The sequence below is a fragment of the Amblyomma maculatum genome, chromosome 1, assembly GCF_055883805.1.
Source record: "Amblyomma maculatum isolate TAMU_Amacu chromosome 1, ASM5588380v1, whole genome shotgun sequence".
NCBI lineage: Eukaryota > Metazoa > Arthropoda > Arachnida > Ixodida > Ixodidae > Amblyomma > Amblyomma maculatum.
In genome coordinates, this window is record NC_139344.1 from 298346674 (window position 1) to 298367883 (window position 21210).

Below are 21210 nucleotides of genomic sequence, written 5' to 3' on the forward strand. Positions count from 1 at the left end.
GGTCACAAGAAGCAACGTAACGACGAACAGAACGATAGAGGCCTGGCCAAAAGAAGCGGCTTCGGACGCTATCGTACGTACGAGATACGCCAAGATGACCCGCTGTGGGTGCGTCGTGCAGCTGTTGAAGAACGGTGGTACGCAGGTGTTGGGGACTATCAGCAGAAGCTCGGCGCCATCTGGTCGCATATTCCGTCGGTATAATGTGCCGTTGTGGAGCACAAACAGAGCAAGGGTAGCATCAAGGTGATCAGTGCTGAGGCGATTGATTATGCTGCAAAGCTTGGGATCCAAGCGCTGCATGGCGAATGTTAATAGAGGTCAGAGATGGCCAACACATATGTGTCATCGTCGCACTCGCTCGCAGATGGGAGATCTACCGGGTTGCGGGACAGGCAATCGGCGTCAGCGTGCAGCCGGCCAGACTTGTGGACGACAGAAAAAGTGTATTCCTGAAGGCGGAGGGTCCAAAGACCCAGGCGAACAGTAGGGTCCTTCAGCATAGAAAGCCAGAATAAGGCATGGTGGTCGGTGATGACGGAGAACGGGCGGCCAAACAAGGGCGAAACTTTGTAATGGCCCACACGAGGGCTAAGCACTCACGTTCTGTGATCGAGTAATTTCGTTCAGCCGCAGAAAGGAGGCAACTGGCATAAGTAATGACGCGAGTGCGACCCATCTGCTGCTGGGCGAGTATGGCACCAATACCGTGACCACTGGCGTCGGTGCGTACCTGCGTTGGTGCCGAAAAACTGAAGTGTGCCAGGACGGGCGGGTTGGTGAGGGCTGCAATGAGCGCAGAAAAGGCTTGGGATTGTTCTTGGTCCCAGCAAAATGGAGCGTCGTTCTTCAAAAGATTCGTGAGTGGACGAGCCGTCTCCGCAAAGTTAGGTACAAACCGCCGAAAATAGCAGCAAAGCCCAAGAAAACTACGCACGTCACTGGTGCAACGGGGTGTAGGAAATGCACTCACAGCACGTATTTTGTCTGGATCGGGTTGAACGCCACGGGCGTCGACCACGTGACCGCGCACCTCGAGTTCACGTCGGCCGAAGTTACATTTCTTCGAGTTCAGCTGAAGGCCAGCTCTTCGGAATACGCCAAGAATGGCATCAAGGCGATGGAGATGGCTCTCGAATATAGAAGAAAATACAATGACGTCATCGAGATAGCACAAGCACGTCGTCCATTTCAAGCCGCGCAGGAGAGAGTCCATCATGCGCTCGAATGTTGCGGGCGCATTACACAAGCCGAAAGGCATCACCTTGAATTGATGCAGGCCATCGGGAGTGACGAAGGCGGTCTTCTCCCGGTCCCGTTCGTCGACTGCGATCTGCCAATAACCGGAACGAAGATCAATGGAAGAGAAATAGTTGGCACCGTGCAAGCAATCGAGGGCATCATCTATCCTGGGGAGCGGGTAAACGTCTTTCTTTGTAATTTTGTGGAGGTGTCGGTAATCAACGCAGAATCTCCAGGTATTGTCCTTCTTGTTAACAAGCACGACAGTCTTTGGTTGGAGGTGCGGTTCATCCCCATCCTCGCCTTGCACCGTCGAAGCCAACCGTAAGCCGGATCCATCTGCCGAAAGCCCGTGGAGATCGCCGGCCAGCTCTGCCCCAGCCCTTTTTGCTCAGACCCGACCAGCCGCTGTCCCCAGCCTCGTCCCCAGCCCTGACCACAACACACGACGACCAGGAAGAGCCCAAAGCCGACCCTACCGACCCTACCGACCCCACGACGAAGCGACCTCACGACCACTCGAGCGAACACAGCACCCTCGCTCCGGTGCACAGCTCCGGTGCAAGCATTCCTCCCATCTTCGCATTCATTGTGGTGTCCAGCGTTTTATGTCCCAATCCTGTCTGTGTTCATCGTCATGTCATGCATTGGATTTCTACAATCGATCGGGACGATCGCTCGGTGGCCCCGCGTAATGCTACGAAGATGACGAAGCGGGCAATGGCGCGGGGCGGAGCGCTCGCGCCAGGCCCGCTGGCCATTAAAACATATTTCATCGTCATGTCATCACGTAGTTCTGTTTCTGTTGTGTCGCCGTGTTCTATCGCCTGCCATGCCACCATGTAACAATAATAATAATAATAATAATAATAATTATAATAATAATAATAATAATAATAATAATAACAATAATAATAATGTGTACGGAAGGGGAAGCAACATATGGTTTCATATTCGAGTACAGACCATATGCTCTGTACTCGTATATGGTGAAGTGTATGCTAGGCGTTTGGTGTCGACTGATACGAATTTAAGCGGGCGCTTTAAAATGCAAAGAGCTGCCAAAGCTTTATTATCTCTTTCTTGAAGCGAAGGAGCTAATGGCTGCCTTTCCTGTTGGGTTATCAGATGGAAGATATGTCTGCAAATATGTGCTGTCCGAAACAGTTCAAGCAGAGGCTGCCTTGCTTCAGTAGTTGCCAGAGCGCTGGAGTTGCTTGATGAACTCCTAAACACTCACTGAGACCCCAGATAAGACCTTTGCAGCCGTTGTTCTGAGGCTCGCAACAGGCCGTGCACAATAGGCGAGGAACACGCAATTTTTTGTATATACTGTGAGCAGAGGACGAAGACCGCCCTGCAAGCGTGCGGAGCACGTTCACAAGTGTTCTCTTGTACTTGGATAGTGTCGTCTGTAGATAAGCACACCTAGAAAATGCTGCTTAACAGACGTTTAAGGTAGACCGTTAAGGCAGAGTGAAAGGCAGCGCGAGAGAGCATCACCTCTCTTTTAAACATCAGAAAATGACATCTAGGCCAGCTTTCAAGGTGGACTAAATGAAGTAGGAAGGTAGAGCCATCACACAGTTTAAAAGGCTTATCACGCTGCGGCTCTCACTGCATGGGGCTAGGTTGCGTGCTTCTTCCTTCCCTCGTATGTTTGAATATTTTCCTGCCATCTAAAAAGTTCGAAATACAACGCAGCGATCTTCCACACCGAGGTCTAGAAAACTTGAAAGGGCATGAACGTGGCTTACACTATATCAAACGCACGCATCATGTCCAAAAATACGCAAAAATGTAGAGAAAACAGTGATCATACGCGCAACCTTCCATGACTGGGGAACCAACTCATTAACCCTCATATTAGGAAATGTCCCCACAAGTACTGCAGTGCCCTTGGGCCCCAGATTTTAAATCATAAGAAATGAAATCAGGCTCATCATCATCATCATCATCATCATCAGCCTGACTATGCCCACTGCAGAGCGAAGGCCTCTCCCATATTTCTCCAATTAACCCGGATCTGTGCTAGCTGCATCAAATGGACCCCTGCAAACTTCTTAACCTCATCCGCCTACCTAACTTTCTGCTGCCCCCTGCTACGCTTTCCATCCCTTTGAATCCAATTTGTTACCCTAAGCGACCATCGGTTATCCTCTCTTCGCACTACATGTCCTGCCCATGCCCATTTCTTCTTAATTTCCACTAGAATGTCAGTAACTTGAGTTATTTCTCTGACCCACTCTGCACGCTTCCTATCTCTTAATGTTACCCCTACCATTTTTCGTTCCATAGCCCTCTGAGTTGTCCTCAACTTAAGTAGAACCCTCTTGGTTAGCCTCCACGTTTCAGCCCTATAGGGGAGTACAGGTAAGATGCAACTGTTGTATACTCCAATAATTTTTCTATCACCTGGTTGATGGTATGGATATGATCAATAGTAGAGTACCGTTTCTGAAAACCTGCTTGATCCTTTCCTTGATTGCAGTCTAAGGTTGTCCTGGTTCTATTAGCGATTACCTTAGTAAATACCTTATACGTAAAAGACAGTAAGCTGATTGGTCTGCAATTTTTAAGGTCCTTAGAGTCCCATTTCTTATGAATGAGGATAATATTTGCATATTTCCATGGTTCCGGTACCGTCGATGACACCAGGCGCTGCGTATACAGGGTTGCCAGTTTTTCTAGCACGATATCCCCGCCGTCCTTTAACAAATCTGTAGTTATCTTATCATCTCGAGCTGATTTCCCCCTTTTTATAGTTTCTAATGCTTTCTTGACCACGTCCTTCGTCACTGGTGGAACGTCTGACTGTTTTTCCCTACTGCCAATCTCATTACGGTCCTGACTACTTTGGCTACTGTAGAGATAAGCACACCAATTGTGAATATAAAATTCAAATAGGCATGATCAGCATTGAAGCATGCAGTAATTTTTTTGCTGCGCATATGTAGTTGAGTTTTCCAATTCCTCGCAGTTTAATGAAATGCCAGAGCGAGAAATAGGCTGACAAAACATTTGAGCAGTGGGTACGCTCACAACTCGTCCGCAAGGCACATCGTTTATACAATAATGGTATGTGAAAAAAATAATTATCGCCGTTTATAGCTGAGAGTATTATTTGCCATAACTGGTTTACCTTTCTTATCCGCACTTGATCAGGCGCCTGCAGTCGCCTACTTAAAGGGCACTTGTCGCTAGTGCCCACTGCAGATTACTATGTCAGGGAGCATCGGTGCCCACCGCTGCAACGTCTGCAGGAAGCCCAGAACTTTCGGGATGACCTTATTCAGCTTTAGGAGCAGCTGTAGTAGAACTGCATTTTCTTCCTCGGTTGGGTGTTCTCTGCCATCTGCGTTGGTCCCACGGCGGGGTGATTGGCAGCCGCGCTGACCTCCGCTGAGGAAAACGCCGGCCGCGAGGTCAGCTGGCGGCGCCTCCCGCGGCAAGTGGGCCGCGCTGCGCAGCCGAGCGTTGCAGCGGCGGCCACTACGGATCGGGACTGCTCCGGAGCCACGTCGTCCGCCAACACGTGAGTGCCCCCGACGACAGGACGCGCTGTTAAATTGGAGTAACAGCTGTGATGATGCTCCGACGATATCCCCCGTGTCACAGTTTCAGACAAATCTTGGCGTTATCGCGTCATGGTTAGATAGGCCACTGTGACTGATCCCAATCGGCTAGCTTGGCAGTTTTCTCCATTACTTGCGCGGCAGTGGTTTAGTGCAGTAGTTGAAGGCTCCCTTTTATTAACTAGTGACCTACCTTTACGAGTACCCCACATGGCACCACGTACAAGTTTCTTTGTAATCTTCGCTTGTGTGTCAGGAGAAAAGCCTTCTCCGCATTTTGCCCTAGAGAAATAGCCGTACAAAGTTACATCTGAAATGGTAGCTATTCTGTAGTTAAATACTCATGTCGCTACCGATAACTACCATTTTGAGCTTCTTAAGTGAATAATAGTGCAAATTTAAAGCTTGTTGTGTTGTATATATTGTACTGCATAAACGTTTTACTGTTCCCACATCGGCGAGCCGATCATCTTTCCATAAAGGTAATATAGTTCCTTTAGTTTTGCTGAGAATTTTAGTAGCGACTTCATAGTCCTTCGGGTACACGTAGTTCATTATTTGCATGTTTACAGAGGAGTGATGTATTCGTAGCTCGTCCTTTGTCGGCGCGCAAGGCTTGACGCTGTGCGAAATATACGCGCGCCCCTTTAAATTATGGCAATAAAAACGGGACAACATATATTATTCGCTCCTATATGTTCTTCGTAGTTACCTGCAAGAAAAAATGATTTGAGAGCAGTTTCTATTCTCTTCAGATAATACAGTGGCCGATAAATACATTATATACCCAAATTATGTTGAAAACAAGTGCTTGAAAAAAAAAGCAATTTACTTACCTTTGGCTTCTTGCTGGATTTTTAGCAACTGTCACGTTGCCATCTAACAATTTTTGCTCTCTCTCTCTTACATTTGTAACACTACAGTGGCAATGATTTGTGGGTTCGCTCCGTGCCGACACTTGGTGATAGCTAGGCTTACGGTTGCCGACTTGCTGACCAATCACAATGTTTTGTGACGCGAGGACTGCAGATTGCAGGGGTCTTCCACGTTGGTTCTCACCTGATTCCTTTCTTGCATGGCACCGCCATAGCTCGAGTGCCCAGTGTGGCGTTTTTTAATCGCCTACGCAGTAGTGCCAACGTTTCGCTCAGCACCTGAAAACATTTTCCAGTCCAATCTTGTCCGGCTGGCGGAAAATACTTTCAGCGCAGAATGAATGCAACGTCGTTTTGAGTTTTTGCTGACTCCTTTTTTCCCTCACTTTTTGTTGTTTGCTCGTTACGAGAGGGCAGAAAACTTGCGTCACCTGTACTTTTATTTGTCAAAAGCTGCTGTCAATAATCAGGCCTCATGTTCAAAGTTTTCAGCCAAGCTTGGACAAGATATGCCAAGTTAGCGTTACGCGACTCCTGGACGGTCTCGCTTGTGCGACGCCACGTGCCTCATTTCCCCGCAAAGATCGTGGCTGAAGTTTTTGTTAACGCTGCTTCCGTGTGGGGAGCCGTCATTTCCCAAGTGCACGGAAACACTGCTTTGGATGATTAGTCTTTTTTTTTATTCTTCTGCAATCGCTAGTTTCCGTGCAGGTGTGTTCCAAGAGGAAGACCCCACACTTTCGCCTCATCAAAAAAGAATAGTGTCTAGCTGGGCATTTCTTTGCTTATACGTGGTGTCATGTATACAGTTTAAGCATACATTTTAACGAAGCAGTAAACAGGACGGACTTACGCGAAAGCGTTTACGACCGTTGTCGAGCTCTTGCCTGCTCTCCTTTTCTGTGGACACCCATGTTCCGACTTAACGTGTGGGTTGAGAATTCCCCTTGCATTCACGAGGACGGGAGAGAAAAGAGAGCGAGATGTCGGTATTGCATGTCTAAATAACAGCGCTCGGCACGAGACGAAACACGAAGAGCGAAGCGCCTGTGTTTCTTCGCTCTCTGTGTGTCGTCTCGTTCCCAGCGCTGTTATTTAGAGAAAAAAGGCTAGATAACATTAGTGCTTGTACTAAGGCGCCAAGAGGTGGCGCGGAGAATCAGGGAGGAGATTAGAATGTAAACAAGTGGTACATATAAACGAAAAATTAATTCAAAGATCTTTAGCGGCGGGGTGAGCCTTGCATTCGCAATTATTAAGAATTACCTGAAAGCTTGGAGAATTGCCACCCCCCCCCTCCCCCCTCAGCCAAACAATGAAGAACCGTCTTCTACAAAAGTCAATGCAATCGAAGGCCTCCATATACCGGCTTGCTCGATGCAAAGCTTCGCCCGTATTCGATTGTGATGCGTATTTCAAAGGGGTGTGAGAGTAATTGAAAATAGCAAACATTTTATTGGACGCCCTCCTATTCGATTAATCAAATTCGGTAGGTTGAAAATTACGCGATGTGAATATAGCATATTGTCAACTAGTAAGAGCTGCCGTAGTACTTTTTTGAAAGGCGGGTGCTCCACAAATGGTTCATACACCGCATATCATGCTGCTGTCGTCACAGTGCAGCGTTCATAGTGCTGGACTGGGCGCCATTGCTCGGTAATGTTTTCCAAGTCTTGATGCAGGCTCATATATCCTGAGGTGTGGCTCTCGTTGAGTTGATTTTTTATATGTATATCTTGATGGACAAACAGCTTGGAGTCGCGACCCCTTTGGGCAGCTAAGTGTCGCTGTCTTTCCATAACGTGCCGCCTAGCTGTATGTATCGCGCGATGCTTGTTTTATATTAGTACCAATATCATATTCGCACTTGCGATTCGGTTTTTAGCTACACTACTGGTATTAGATTCGGGTTGAAGAGAGAACACCCTTCATACGCCCATAGTATTTAGGGGCTCTTCAGTTGTCACACTATCACCTGAACATGGTTTTATCTAGTAATACGGAAAGTTGAGCTAGTTGGTACATGATTGCAAATTACTCTCTCGTTGTTGTTCTCCGTCGCAGCGCTCGTAATTTGCAGGTTTTATCTAGACATCCTCGCACCCGTGGCACTCCAATAAATGCGCTCGCAGCAGGTGTTGAAAATTGACGCTAGGTGATATTACCACAACGCAACAAAATCTATGAATTTGTACATCGGCCGTTTTAGAGCAGCTTGTCAATGAAGCGTTGGATTGAATTAATGATTAAGCCTCGTTTTCTTTAATTAGTAACTGCTGACCTAGCGTGTCCCCTTCATGGATCACTGCCTTGTCGTGGCGAAGGGGCTTCCGAAACTCGAAGAAGTCGTGAGCTTTGCTGTGTAGTGCCACCCAAGATAGACAGGTCACGGCAGATAGTTCGAACAAAATGTGATTCACTGGAGAAGGTAATGGCAACCCACTCCAGTATTCCCTGCCAAGAAGACCCTATAACCAGTCACAATTGCATTAAGAATATGGCGCCGGAAGATGAGCCCCCCAGGTTGGAAGGCGTCCCACATGCTACTGGGGATGAACAAAGGGCGATTCCTAGTAGCTCCAGGACGAATGAAGCGGCTGGGCTAAAGCCAAAAGGACGCTCAGTTGTGGATGTGCCGGGAAGCTACCGGAAAGTCCGATGTTGCAAGGAGAAATATCACATAGCAACATGGAATGTAAGATCTATGACGCAAGGTGAACTGGATGTCGTCAAGCGTGAAATGGACAGATTGAACATTGATATTTTGGGTATCAGCGAGCTCAAGTGGACCAGAATGGGAGAATGTAATTCCGGCAACCATTATGTCTTTTATTGTGGGCACGAATCCAGGAGAAGGAATGGGGTCGCTCTCATAGTAAACAGAAGAATGGGCAAAGCAGTGCTAGGGTACAACTCCAAAAACGACCGAATTATTTCACTTCGAATCCAAGGTCACCCTTTCAACATAACAGTTATCCAAATATATGCACCAACCACTACTGCTGAAGAAGCTGACGTTGAGAGATTTTATGCTGACCTGCAATGCCTTTTAGACCGCACTCCATCATCAGACGTCCTTTTTCTCATAGGAGACTGGAATACTAAGGTGGCGAGTGAAGAAATATCCGGCATTACAGGCAAGTTCGGTCTTGGCGAGCCTAATGAAGCTGGGCAGAGGATAGTAGAGTTTTGTCAAGAAAACAACCTGACCATAGCTAATACTCATTTTCAACAGCACAAGAGGCGCCTGTACACATGGACTTCACCGGACGGTCTGTACAGGAATCAGATTGATTATATTCTTTGCCGGCAGAGATGGAGAGGTGCTATAAGCAGTAAAAACAAGGCCTGGGGCCGATTGTGGCACCGATCATCAGCTTCTTGTTGACAAATTTAAGCTTCCATTGAGGAAAACGCAGAAACCTAGAAGGCCTTTCAGGTATGATCTGGATCAAATTCCATCAGAATATGCTGTGGAAGTGAGGAATTGATTTCAATAATTAGATCTAGAAAACAGAGAGCCTGAAGTGATGTGGACTGATGTTCGTGATATAATGCAAGAAGTTGCTACTAAGGTAGTTCCAAAGCAAAAGAAATTCAAGAAAGCAAACTGGTTATCTGAAGAGGCTTTACAAATAGCTGAGGAAAGGAGGATGGCAAAAGTTATGGGGGAAAGAGAAAGATACAAGGTTCTCAATGCGGATTTTGAGAAAATAGCAAGAAGAGATAAGAATGCCTTCCTGAACATACAGTGCCAAGCAGTTGAGGACAACAGCCAATTGAGGAACACAAGAGCTCTGTATAAGACAATCAAAAATATCAATGGAAGTTTCTGTGCTAAGCTGGGCTTGATAAAGGACCAACAAGGCAGGGACCTCAGTTAAACCTCAGAGATAAAGAAGAGGTGGCAGGAATACACAGAAGAACTGTACAAGAAGGACCCGGATGTGCAAACCCAACATAAGGCGGTTGTGATTACTGATCTCTAGCCGGGCATCCTGAAGAGTGAAGTTGAATAGGCCTTAGCCAGCCTTGCTAAGAACAAAGCTAGCGGATTTGATGGCATTCCAGCTGAGTTGCTTCAAAACCTCAACCATGACGACGCTGTTAACGTTCTGTATACATTATGTCAGCAAATGTGGACAACCCTGCAGTGGCCACAGGATTGGAGGAAGTCAGTTTACATCCTCATTCCAAAGAAAGGCAGTGCCAAAGATTGTTCAACTACCGCACGATCGCGCTTATTTCGCATGCTAGCAAGGTGATGTTGAAAATCCTCCAAGGCAGGCTGCAGCAGTATGTGGATCGCGAGCTTCCGGACGTGCAAGCTGGGTTTCGCAAGGGCAGAATAACTTGAGACCAGATTGCCAACGTTCGCTGGATCATGGAAAAAGGAAGAGAGTTCCAGAAACCCATCTACTTCTGCTTTATTGATTATGCGAAAGCTTTTTACTGTGTAGATCCCAGCAGATTGTGGAAAGTTCTCCAAGAGATGGGAGTTCCAATTCACCTCATCTGTCTCCTCAGGAACCTGTATGAAGGGCAAGATGCCGCAGTCAGAACTGGGCACGGTCTTACTGATTGGTTTCCGAGTGAGAAAGGAGTGAGACAGAGCTTCATACTGTCGCCCTGCCTATTTAACCTATATGCCAAGTCCATCATGAGGAAGGCCGGTTGGACGAGTCTTCAGCTGGAGTGAAGATTGCTGGGAAACGTATCAACAACCTTAGATATGCGGATGATACCACTTTAATGGCAGAAAGTGAAGTGGAACTCAAGAGACTTCTGATGCGCGTACAAGAAGAGAGTTTGGGCTTAAACTGAACATTAAAAAGACAACGATCATGGCGTCTTGCCCTATCAAGTCCTGGAGCATCAAGGGACAAGAAGTGGAAGCTGTGACAGATTTTCTCTTATTGGGATCCAAGATTACCGCGGAAAGAGACTGCAGCCATGAAATTAGGAGACGCCTGCTTCTGGGAAAGAGAGCCATGGCTAGCCTTGACCGCCTAATAAAGAGCAGAGACATTACACTGCCAACCAAGATCCGTATAACTCGTCTTTCCGGTTGTGATGTATGGATGCGAGAGTTAGACTGTGAAGAAGGCTGACCGCCGAAGAATTGACGCGTTTGAATTGTGGTGCTGGCGGAAACTCTTGAGAGTTCCTTGGACGGCCAGAAGATGAAATCAGTCGATATTGTCGACCATAAACTCTGACTGCTCATTGGAGGGTCAAATTCTAAAGTTAAAGCTCAGCTACTTTGGTCGTCTGATGAGAAGAGAAGAATCGCTAGAGAAAGATTTGATGTTGGGAAAGGTTGAGGGTCACCGGAAAAGGGTAGGCAGCGAACGCGATGGTTAGATGGCATCCTCGAGGCGCTGCAGATGAAGTTATGTGATGTTAAGAATATAGTGAGAGACCGAAAAGCGTAGCGTGATATGGTCCATAGGGTCACGAAGAGTCGGACACGACTGAAGGACTGAACTGAACTGACCTAGCGTGTCGGAACAAAGAAACGATTTTTGCATGGTTGCTGCGTGCTCTTGGCACACGAGTCAACCCGTTACTGGGCTATTCGTCTTGACTCTTTGCTGCGTTTGTTTTGAGGAACACGGCTGGTTAGTTTTTCACGGTGGGCTCTCATTCTTATGACACATGCGGCGTGGATACGCCCCTGGGCATCCAATGGTCCATGGCGGCAACCAATGAGCCGTCAAGCGCGCGCACTCACCCCTGCCGGCTATTTTCTTGTACACGGACGCCATTGCGGCAGATATACCCAGGCTGGAGCACCCGCACAGTACCCCAGCTTCCGGTCATCCTCTGTCCCTTCCCCAGTTCGAAGCAGGCTGCAGATGGAGCGCCACGTGAAGTGACGCATTTTATGCAGCATGTGGGACATTCAACCCCAGCACTGGTTGACTGTCACCACGAAGACATTATTTGCAACAGAAGACATACGGGAAATATAGCACGGTAGTTAGCTATTGTACACTGTGAGTATAGGTTAATGGGTTTTGCGCACTTGCAAAAGTTTTTGCAATAACATGATTCTTTTGAGTTACAAGCTGAAAGAGAACTACCGAGTCTTAGCTTTTGTGAACAATGCATAATTTAGTGCATACAGGTGGCGGTGAATAATAATATCGAGCAGCTTAATGTACTACCACTGATATATCATTTATGTATACGTTAGCTTAGTTTAGTTTATGAGGTTTAACGTCCCAAAGCGACTCAGGCTACGAGAGACGCCGTAGTGGAGGGCTCCGGAAATTTCAATCACCTGGGATTTTTTAACGTGCACTGACATCGCGCAATTTATTTATGTATTTATTGTAAGTACCTACAGCTCCCATGAGGCATTATTGTGGGGGGAGGGGATACAAATACATAAAATAACACATGCAAAGAAGATATCGGGGAACTTGTTAGCAAGGTAACACAACACACCAATAGAACACTAAATGAATTCACAAGTAGTATAAGTGATAACATAACATACATCAACACAGCGCTGGTAAACGCACGAGGTCTGGAAGAAATATATCACATCATTTCAACAGCACTTTGGAAGTCAGGTGCACAAACTACATCATTCGGAAGCTTATTGCAGTCCAGAATTGTGTTAGGGAAAAACAAATACTTAAATACATTAATGCGGCATTGATAACTCTTAATCTTTTTTGTGTTGTCTAATCTCTCCGAAATGTAATATGGCTGATTTAGATAAGTTTTCTTATTATTACCGCTACAATCATTGTAAATGCTGTACAAGAACTTCAGCCTGCAGATTTTTCTTCGGGTTGCTAAAGTCTTCCACCCAATACGGTCGCGTAGTTCAGAGCTCTTGATACGAAAATTATATTTGCCAGTCACAAACCTTGCAGCGCGTTTCTGTACCCTATCTAACTTGTCAATGAGGGCACCCGTGAAAGGGTCCCATGCTACACAAGCATATTCTAATACAGGCCTGACATTAGTTAAATATAGTGTTTCTTTTAGTACCTGGGGAGAGCTTTTAAAATTCCGCTGGAAAAAAAAAGACGAGAAGCTTTGGGCGTTATCATGTCGACGTGGGCTGTCCAGTCTAGTGATGCTGTGAGTGTAACACCAAGATATTTAACCTTATCTACAGTTTGAATAGTATCGTGGTTTAAACGGTACGATCCAAGAATTTTCTTTTTTTTTTGTAAATTGCACATGGAAACACTTTGATACATTCAATGCCATGCCCCACTTCAAGCACCAGGCACAGACTTCGTCAAGGTCAGCCTGTAATACGGGAATACAAAACGCAATCGTTAGCATACAGTGGACCTGAGGCCGATAGATATATCCTTGATGAATGTCAGGAACAGTAATGGTCCGAGCACAGACCCTGTGGCACTCCAGATAAAACATCCGCAGGTGATGATGACGCACCATTGATTACACCCTGCTGCTGGCGTGCGCTTAAATAATCCTGCAGCCAACCAAACAGCTAGTCAGGAAGGCAAGATATTTTTTGCAGAAGAAGGTGGTGCGGCACAACATCAAAAGCCTTTTTAAAATCTAGAAATATGGCGTCTATCTGAAAACGGTTGTTTATACCAGATGCAATGTCATGGATAAACTCCCCTGCGTTGCACATGACAGCCCTGATCGAAAACCGTGCTGCGGTGGTGTGAAAAAACTGTTTTGCAAGTCCAGAATAGATTATGTGCTCTAGAGTTTTGCAGCGAATAGATGTCAAAGATATGGGGCGGTAATTGGAGACCTGGCTGCGATCACCTTTTTTGTGAACTGGTGGGATATTAGCTATTTTTCAATCTTTGGGTAGTTTTGCGGTCTGTAGTGACTTGTTGAATAAAGTAACCAAAAATGAACTAATATGTTCTGCACAGTGCTTTAGAATATAGTTGGTATTGCCGTCAGGACCTGGTGCGGAATGCGCATTTATGTTATGTAGCAATGATTTGACACCTTGTTCGGTTATAACCATATCTGTCATTGCATTCAGCGATTCCTGCTGTTTCATAATTACGTCTGAGCGCCAAGCCGAGAAGACGGAATGAAAATATACATTGAAACACTCTGCTCGTGCTACGTCGTCTTTCAGTAAATGTTTACCATCCTTGATGGCAGGAATACCAACAGCATCCTTTTTGTTGCATTTAATAAAGCGCCACACTTCGGTTGTCTGCTAACGAGAATAGCTTAAAGCGCTTTTAATTCGCTCCTAAGGTTAGCAGTCAGGATTATCATTCATGCGTACACAGATGGGTTATTTGTTTCACAAAACCTTTTAAAAACCTGAGCTTTCTTTCTAATTGCTACACGTAATATTTTATTGATCCATGGTTTATTCGCTCCTTTATTAGGTGAGATCAGCCTTCCGGGAATAAACTGATCAATGAGAGACATATGCTTATTTTTCAAGTTTGTCCACAGTTCGTTTACATCACAGGAAACGGAGTTCTCTAAGAAAACCGCAAAAAAATGAATCTTCTCTAATTAGAGCATCATAGTTACCTTTTTCATACATATAAACCTTTCTACGAGATTTCTTCGGCACTTCTACTCGTTTGCACACGACTGTTGCTGCTACCACTTCATGGTCACTAATTCCAGGCGTGGCTACTACGTTTTTTAAAAGATCAGTTTTTAGAAAAGAGCAAATCTAATGTATTGACAAACGAAAACAATGGTTTATTTCCGACGTTTCGGCCGGGGCCAGTCCTGAAAAACGTCAGAAATAAACCATTGTTTTCGTTTGTGCGCCTCTACCGCATCTTATATATATATATATATATATATATATATATTGTTATATTGTTACGGGGAAATGGGTTTAATATTTACAAAATATAATGCATGAAAGTTACGTACAGTCTCAAGCACAGTCGCAGTAAAGCTTGTCCCCGAACGAGTCGGCGCGCCGCCATTTCGTCCTCCTCTTTCACATGCGCACCGTCCACTTGGTCGTTCTGTTGCACATGCGCAACACCGCGCCGCGCAGCCTAATTGACGAAACAGTTTCGCCCGGGCCAGATGAAGCTTGTCCTCGAGCGAAAACAGATTGGGAATAGCAGCGTTTCAGTGGTGCCACATGAGCCAGCTGAGTTGTCCGCGAGCATCGATTTGTCTATGTAACTTTAGCGATAACGTAAGCTACTTCACTTAAACTTCTGGTGCAGTCCGCGGCGTCGCAATGGCACCCAAATCCAAACCAAATCTCTGGGTTCATAAGTTACTGCAGCATGAGCCGCATCATACCGAACCTTCGTGCGGTCTTGGGAGGCGATAGTTCGCAAACGAGCAAGATGACGAGCTTCTTCAGCAAGACAAAACTGTTGCGACACGGATGGGTCATCGTGCACCGAGAATGGAAGAATGGTGTCCAGAAACGTTGATGGTGAGCGAGCATAAAGAAGGAAACAAGGAGAATATCCGGTCACTTCATGCTTAGCTGTGCTATAAGCGTGAGTTATAAATGGCAAGACGGCGTCCCAGTTCTTGTGATTTGATGTTCGTTGACATCATGTTAATGAGAGTCCGGTTTGGACGCTCGGTAAGGCCGTTTGTCTTAGGGTGGTAGGGAGTATAGTGCCGGTATTTGGAGCCACAGAGCCGTAAAAGTTGTTTCACGATATCTGTAGTGAACTGCCGATCCCAATCACTGATGACCACTCGGGGGGCTGCGTGCCGAAGTACGATTTGGTGTAACAAAAAGTTCGACACATCGGTTGCTTTGGCAGAAACTAGTGCAGACGTCTCCACATACCGGGTCAAATGCGGTCTTTCCTGCAACTCTCATTGCTTTATTCGGAGGGGCACTGGGTTGAACAACAAAAAAGAAGCACTCCTTGCTGAAGTACCAATTCGGCGATAGTTTTATCGCTGAGCGCGGAAGTAAATTTTAGGTCTGTTCGATTCGGCTGCACTCTCAGGACCAGTTCCGTAAAAATCTGCGGCGGTACCGCAAGCGTGCAGCGCCAGTTCTGGCAGTTCAAGTGCAGCATCGGCATCGACTGCTTCCTAAACGAATGGTTGAGTGCCGGCCGGGCGTCTGCTAGCCTTGGCGTTACGAACAAGCTGTGACCGGCTCTGTGTAACTCGCGTCAACTGACGCCAACTTCCCGAATAACTTGAAGAACTTTCAAATGGTACATGACAACAAAGTTTAGCCCTTAAACAGCCGCGATGCATATGGCTTGGGCCTCGTAATAAACGGAGAAAAGACCTGAGTTATTCGAAGATACTTTGTTGGGCAAGCTGGTAAACAACCATTATTAATGTAAACAGCGCGAACCAAAAGACACAGGACAAGATAAAAGGAAGCCATCTTGGTAAGCCATATTTCTTGTGCAACGGGCTCTTCGTGTTTACTTCAGAACCTTTCGTTTAATGAACCTGAGGCGCTAGCGCCTGCCATCGCCGTTTGTGTCTGCCAAGCAAGAAAAGCCTCTTGGTACCTCAAGCTCGGCACAGTACCTCCGGAATTCCGGAAGACCTTTGGGTTCCTGAGGCCGTCCACCGGTCATTGCAGGAGACTCTACCGCATAATAGTGTCTGAGATGGGGAGGCAAGCCCGCCACGTCATGGTTTGCCTACGACTCGTGTGTGAGTGCATTTATAACAAGCAGCGTGTGTGTCACAAGTACACAGAGTGGAGTGCTCTGAGTGAACGATTGACAGAATTTCTTTGGAAGGTAGTTTTACCTCGGCTTCCACAAAAAAAGAAGATGAACGAAGATCAGCCAGGCAAGGTATTGAATTTCGCAGATGAAGAGATGCCTCTAGATGTTGATAAGATGCTGAAACTGGTTCCTAAGCATGCTTTTGAGCCTAGAGTTGATGAGGCTGAACAGGTGACCATGTCACGCTGTATTGCAAATAGAGTTCAAGATTCTGATAGGTCGCGGTGCATCCATGAGTGCTTGAAGTGTTAGAGCACACAAAAGAAGGATTAAAGGGGAAACTGTGCCCTATTAACTATATTACCAAATGGGTGGCCTCGAGAGACCTCAGAGTTATACTATCAGAGAAAGAAGGGCATTTTACTATTTTTTCTGACAATCAGTTTCAAGAAAAAGCGGAGGCTGCTGTTGAGAAGAATTTCAAAAAGCTTCCTATGAAACCATGGTAAAAGACAGGGCTATGGCTCTGCTTGGTGATCTTGGGCGGAACGGATACGTGAACAGGTGAAACAATGCAAGCGATTACATTTAGAAGTATTCTTCTAGGCAAAAACCCATGAACGAGACGTTCCGTTCAGAGCCATCGTATCTGAGAAGAGCACGTGGCAGCACCTGGTGTCCAAATATTTGCAGACACACCTTTCCTCGTTGACTTTATCAGACCCCCTAAGGCTACCCAACTATGAAGCCCTTGTTGAATTCCTCAAAGAACACAACCCAAGAAAATGTGTTGGCTTCAGCATGGATGTCAAGGATTTATATTATAGCCTCCCCTATGACTGCCTTCTTAAGCGTGTTCAAACATGCATTACTGAAGACAATAATGAATGTGACTTCATTGACGCCTCAAGTGTAAGTGTTGAAAGTTTCGTTGAACTTTTGAGGTTCTACCTGAAGTCCACCTTCATAGGCTGGAAGAACAATCTGTATACGCAGAAGGCTGGAGTATGCATTGGGTCGAGTGTTGCACCGGTCTTGAGTGACATCTTCTTAATGTACGTGGACAGACACCTGAAGGATAACTTGAAGGGCCTACATCATTCCACCTTCAGGTATGTGGACGAAGTTTTAGTATTCACAGACCGTGAAGAATTCAATCTACGAATGAGGGACATTATGGATGTTTTTACTGAGTATGGATCTGGGCTGGAATTTATTTTTGAAGAAACAGTTGATGATCGGTTACAGATTTTGGGTTTATTGATTCAATTCGGTGAGGATCATGTTTGTTGGGAATACAACCCGAGATCGGTGAATCCCTTGCAAAGCTCCAATTCGGGGCATTCCAAATTAGTGAAGAATGGGATGATCAACACATGTTTATTAAATGCGTTGAAGAAATCTTGCTACCACGGCATGGGCAAGCGTTTTGAAAGACAATTGACAAGAATTGCAAAGCCCGGTTATCGGGAGTAGGTTATTAATGAGGCCAGTTGCCGGGAACCGAAGAGTCTTAATGGAACGCTCAGACAGAAATCCCTGCCCAGCACAAGTGAGAACAAGAGGAAGGTTGCGGTGGTACCGTATGTGCACAGAATTTCACATGGCCTCAAAAATGTAGGCAAGAGGTATGGTGTTGACGTCGCATTGGCCGCCCCGCTCAAGATGAAGAGGATTTGCCCGACTATTCAAAGGGAAAGAGAATTGAAGAAGCAAGAAAGTGGGGTAAACATAGAGACCCATTTGTTGGATGCAAGGCTGGTGTTGTGTACAGGCTTCCACTCTCTTGTGGAGCCTGTTATAAAGGACAAACAGGACGCTGTATTAACAAGTGGCTACTGGAACACCGAAACAACTTGGAAAGTGGCAAGGACAAAACATTTCTGGTCTCACATTACCATTCATGTGAAACAATGAAGAAGAAGAAGAAGTGTACTCCTATGTTTTACCAAACTTGGATTTTGTATCGCCACCAGGAAAAGATGACGAGTGAGAAAGTTGAATCATATTTTATTTCAACGGACGATAAGTGAGTCAGCAAAACTTGTCTTGCTCTTTCAAGCAAAGAGATGTCTTTTTTGAGTGCCTGTTTGTGCAGCAGGTGAACCCAGGGGTTGTTTCACGTGATTGTTTCGTTTTCTTCATATTTGTTTTTATCTGGGCTTCGAAGTAAAGGCTTAGGAATGGTTGTGAGTCAGTGCTTGTACTGTGGCTTCCTTTTATCTTGTCCTGTGTCTTTTGGTTCGCGCTGTTTAAATTAATAACCGAGTTATTCCACTTGCTAACGAGAACGCGAGATAGCCAAGGAAACGGCTAGCACATGTACTTCACATATAAGAAGAGCACCTCCGTGGTGGTGCAATGGCTAAGGCGCTCGACTATACTGTGTCCAAGGATGCGGGATCAAATCCCGGCCGCGGCGGCCGCTTTTCGATGGAGGCGGAAAGCAAGGCGCCCGTGTGCTCTGCGATGTCAGTGCGCGTAAAAGAACCCCAGGTTCTCGAAATTTCCAAAGTCCTCCACTACGGCGTCTCTCATAGCCTGAGTCGCTTTGGGACGTAAAACCCACACAACAGTAACATGCAAAATTAAACGCACGCATATGCGCTGTGATGCATGCTGATTATGCACTTCAGTCATGAGTATGTGAATTTGTGGCCCGCTGCCGCAATTGAAGTGAAACACGCACTTATTGACAACATGTATACTTATTGCAATGTGCTGTTTCAAAATCTTCATGCTCGGGATGTTATGGCGCCGGTTGATCTGAGCGGCATATACACAACCGATAATATTCATTTATTCATGAATAATACATGCGATGCACAGGGAAATATACGAGCTGACCGCCTCCATGTTGTCGGCTTGCTGTGAATATTGCCACTCGCATCAACCAGCGCCAACATTCCGATTAAGGTGATGAATTTTCAAATAGCAAATCTCAATAAAGCGTCGACCAGCCGTGAACTGTGCAGGCACAAAGAGCACACAGCTTTACCGATCATGAATGGATCATAACAAACGCGCTTACATAACTGGCACAGTACACGTACGTCGGCATCTCCGTGGCGAACACGGGTATCACAACACGCAAGTTGTCGTCTGCTTCCATGCGGCGGCTGCAGCTGCACAATTTCGGAACTGATGGTGGTCAACAGTTTTGCTGAACTTCACGTAAACTCGACCTGCACGACGTCCGCACTTTTTGAAACGAACGGCGTTGTGCAGAGGGCGCCATGTTTCACCGCTGAAACGAACGGCGAAGTGCAGCACCACGTGAACCAGTTCATGTAGTGCAGATGAATCTAACGGACCTATTATCAATGCTTCCTTCTCCACAACATTTGTGATATCAGCCGCTATGCTCTCATTTGGCGACTGGGGGCTCCACCTGAGTGCCACTCGTGATGCCGTTATTGGTGTGTTCTATAATCCGCTCAGGGGAGCTGTTAGCGTTGTGAAAGAATGCACTTGCCCCACGGAATGCGGCGGATCATCTAATGGGCTTTGTTCGCAATCCCGCACCGAAGCAATCATGTGTTCTCATTTTGTTTACACGACACTGGGTGTTCCGTTTCGTTTGTAATACGGCGCAAAACTTTTAAAATCCAGCGATTCTGAAGGTATGATTGTAAATATTTTTAACGCTCCTTTCGGTAATGACTAACTTAACCAAGCTTTCAGAGATGTTATGTTAATGCGTAATGAACATATGTTTTCGTTTGTTATCGTCCTGTCTTATAGAATTGACTAGTGTATTCGACTCGGAACTTGCGTGGTTCCCTTAGTTAGGTGGTGATGACAAAGTTTATTAAAGAACGCCAGTCTTAGCTGTAACAAACTAGTGATGGGATTGCGCTTGTGTCGTTTAATATCTCTGGTCCAGGCAACAGAAGGGATATTTTCAAGTGCGGATCTTTGCCGATCAGCCACCTTGCAGGCGCCGCAGCTGCGAAATTTTTGAGCTTATTATCCATTGCTACTCACATCGCGTGCTCCTTAACACCACGTGGAGTTAAGGAGCTCGTGGCGTTGCATAACCAGTTAGGCGTTTAAGGCTCTGTCAGCTTCTTGATCAGAATACAGATGACGGGGCGGTGACACATCATGACAATTCTATTATGTCATTACTAAACGCAATACAAACAGTTAGACACGGTGTCGTGCAAAATGTGCTCTACTCATTCCTTCAGTGTTTGGGCACATAACTCTGTTCCTTCTTAAAATAACAGAAGGTAATGCGCCAAGCACTTAGTGCGTTTGTTCTGCGTTATAAGAGCTATATGTCGCCTCATGCGTTCTCTTAATGTCCGTTCGACCATTCCGACAACTCCGGTAGGTCATACTACAGGCGGCATAGCGACCCTCTCCCCCCTCCGCCACCAAGAGCAACCTTCATCATCATCATCAGCTGGATTATACCCACTGCAGGGCAAAGGCATCCTTCATACTCCTACAATCAACCCTGTCCTGTGCTAGCTGCCTCCACCTGACCACTGCGAACGTATTAACCTTACCTGCCCACTAGATTTTTTACTACCCCATGCTACGCTTACCTTCCCTTGGAATCCAATTGGTTACCCTAAGCGACCATCGGTTGTCCTCTCTTTGAACTACATGCCCTGTCGATGCCAATTATTTCTTACTTATTTCCACTAGAATGCCATTACATCGAGGTATTTATCTGACCCGCTATGCACGTTTCCCTCTTAATGTTACCAATATCATATTTAGTTCCAAAGCCCACTGCGTTGTCCTCAACTTATGTAGAACCCTCATTGTTAGTCTCCACGTTTCAGCCCCATAGGTGAGTACAGGTAAGATGCAACTGTTGTATACTTTCCTCGTGAGCGATACCGGTAAGCTGGTAGTCATAATCTGCGAGTGCTTGCCAAA

The 21210-nt window shown here is 46.1% G+C and overlaps 1 protein-coding gene across 1 annotated transcript in view; it reads left to right on the top strand.

Moving 5' to 3' along the window:
- The first annotated feature begins 4695 nt into the window (after positions 1-4695).
- Positions 4696-21210, top strand: part of LOC146206869 (uncharacterized) — a 155362-nt gene continuing 138847 nt past the window's right edge. Inside the window, exon 1 of the mRNA XM_084575857.1 lies at positions 4696-4777. The gene's annotated coding sequence lies outside the window, so the exon portion shown is untranslated. The remainder of the gene's footprint in view (positions 4778-21210) is intronic.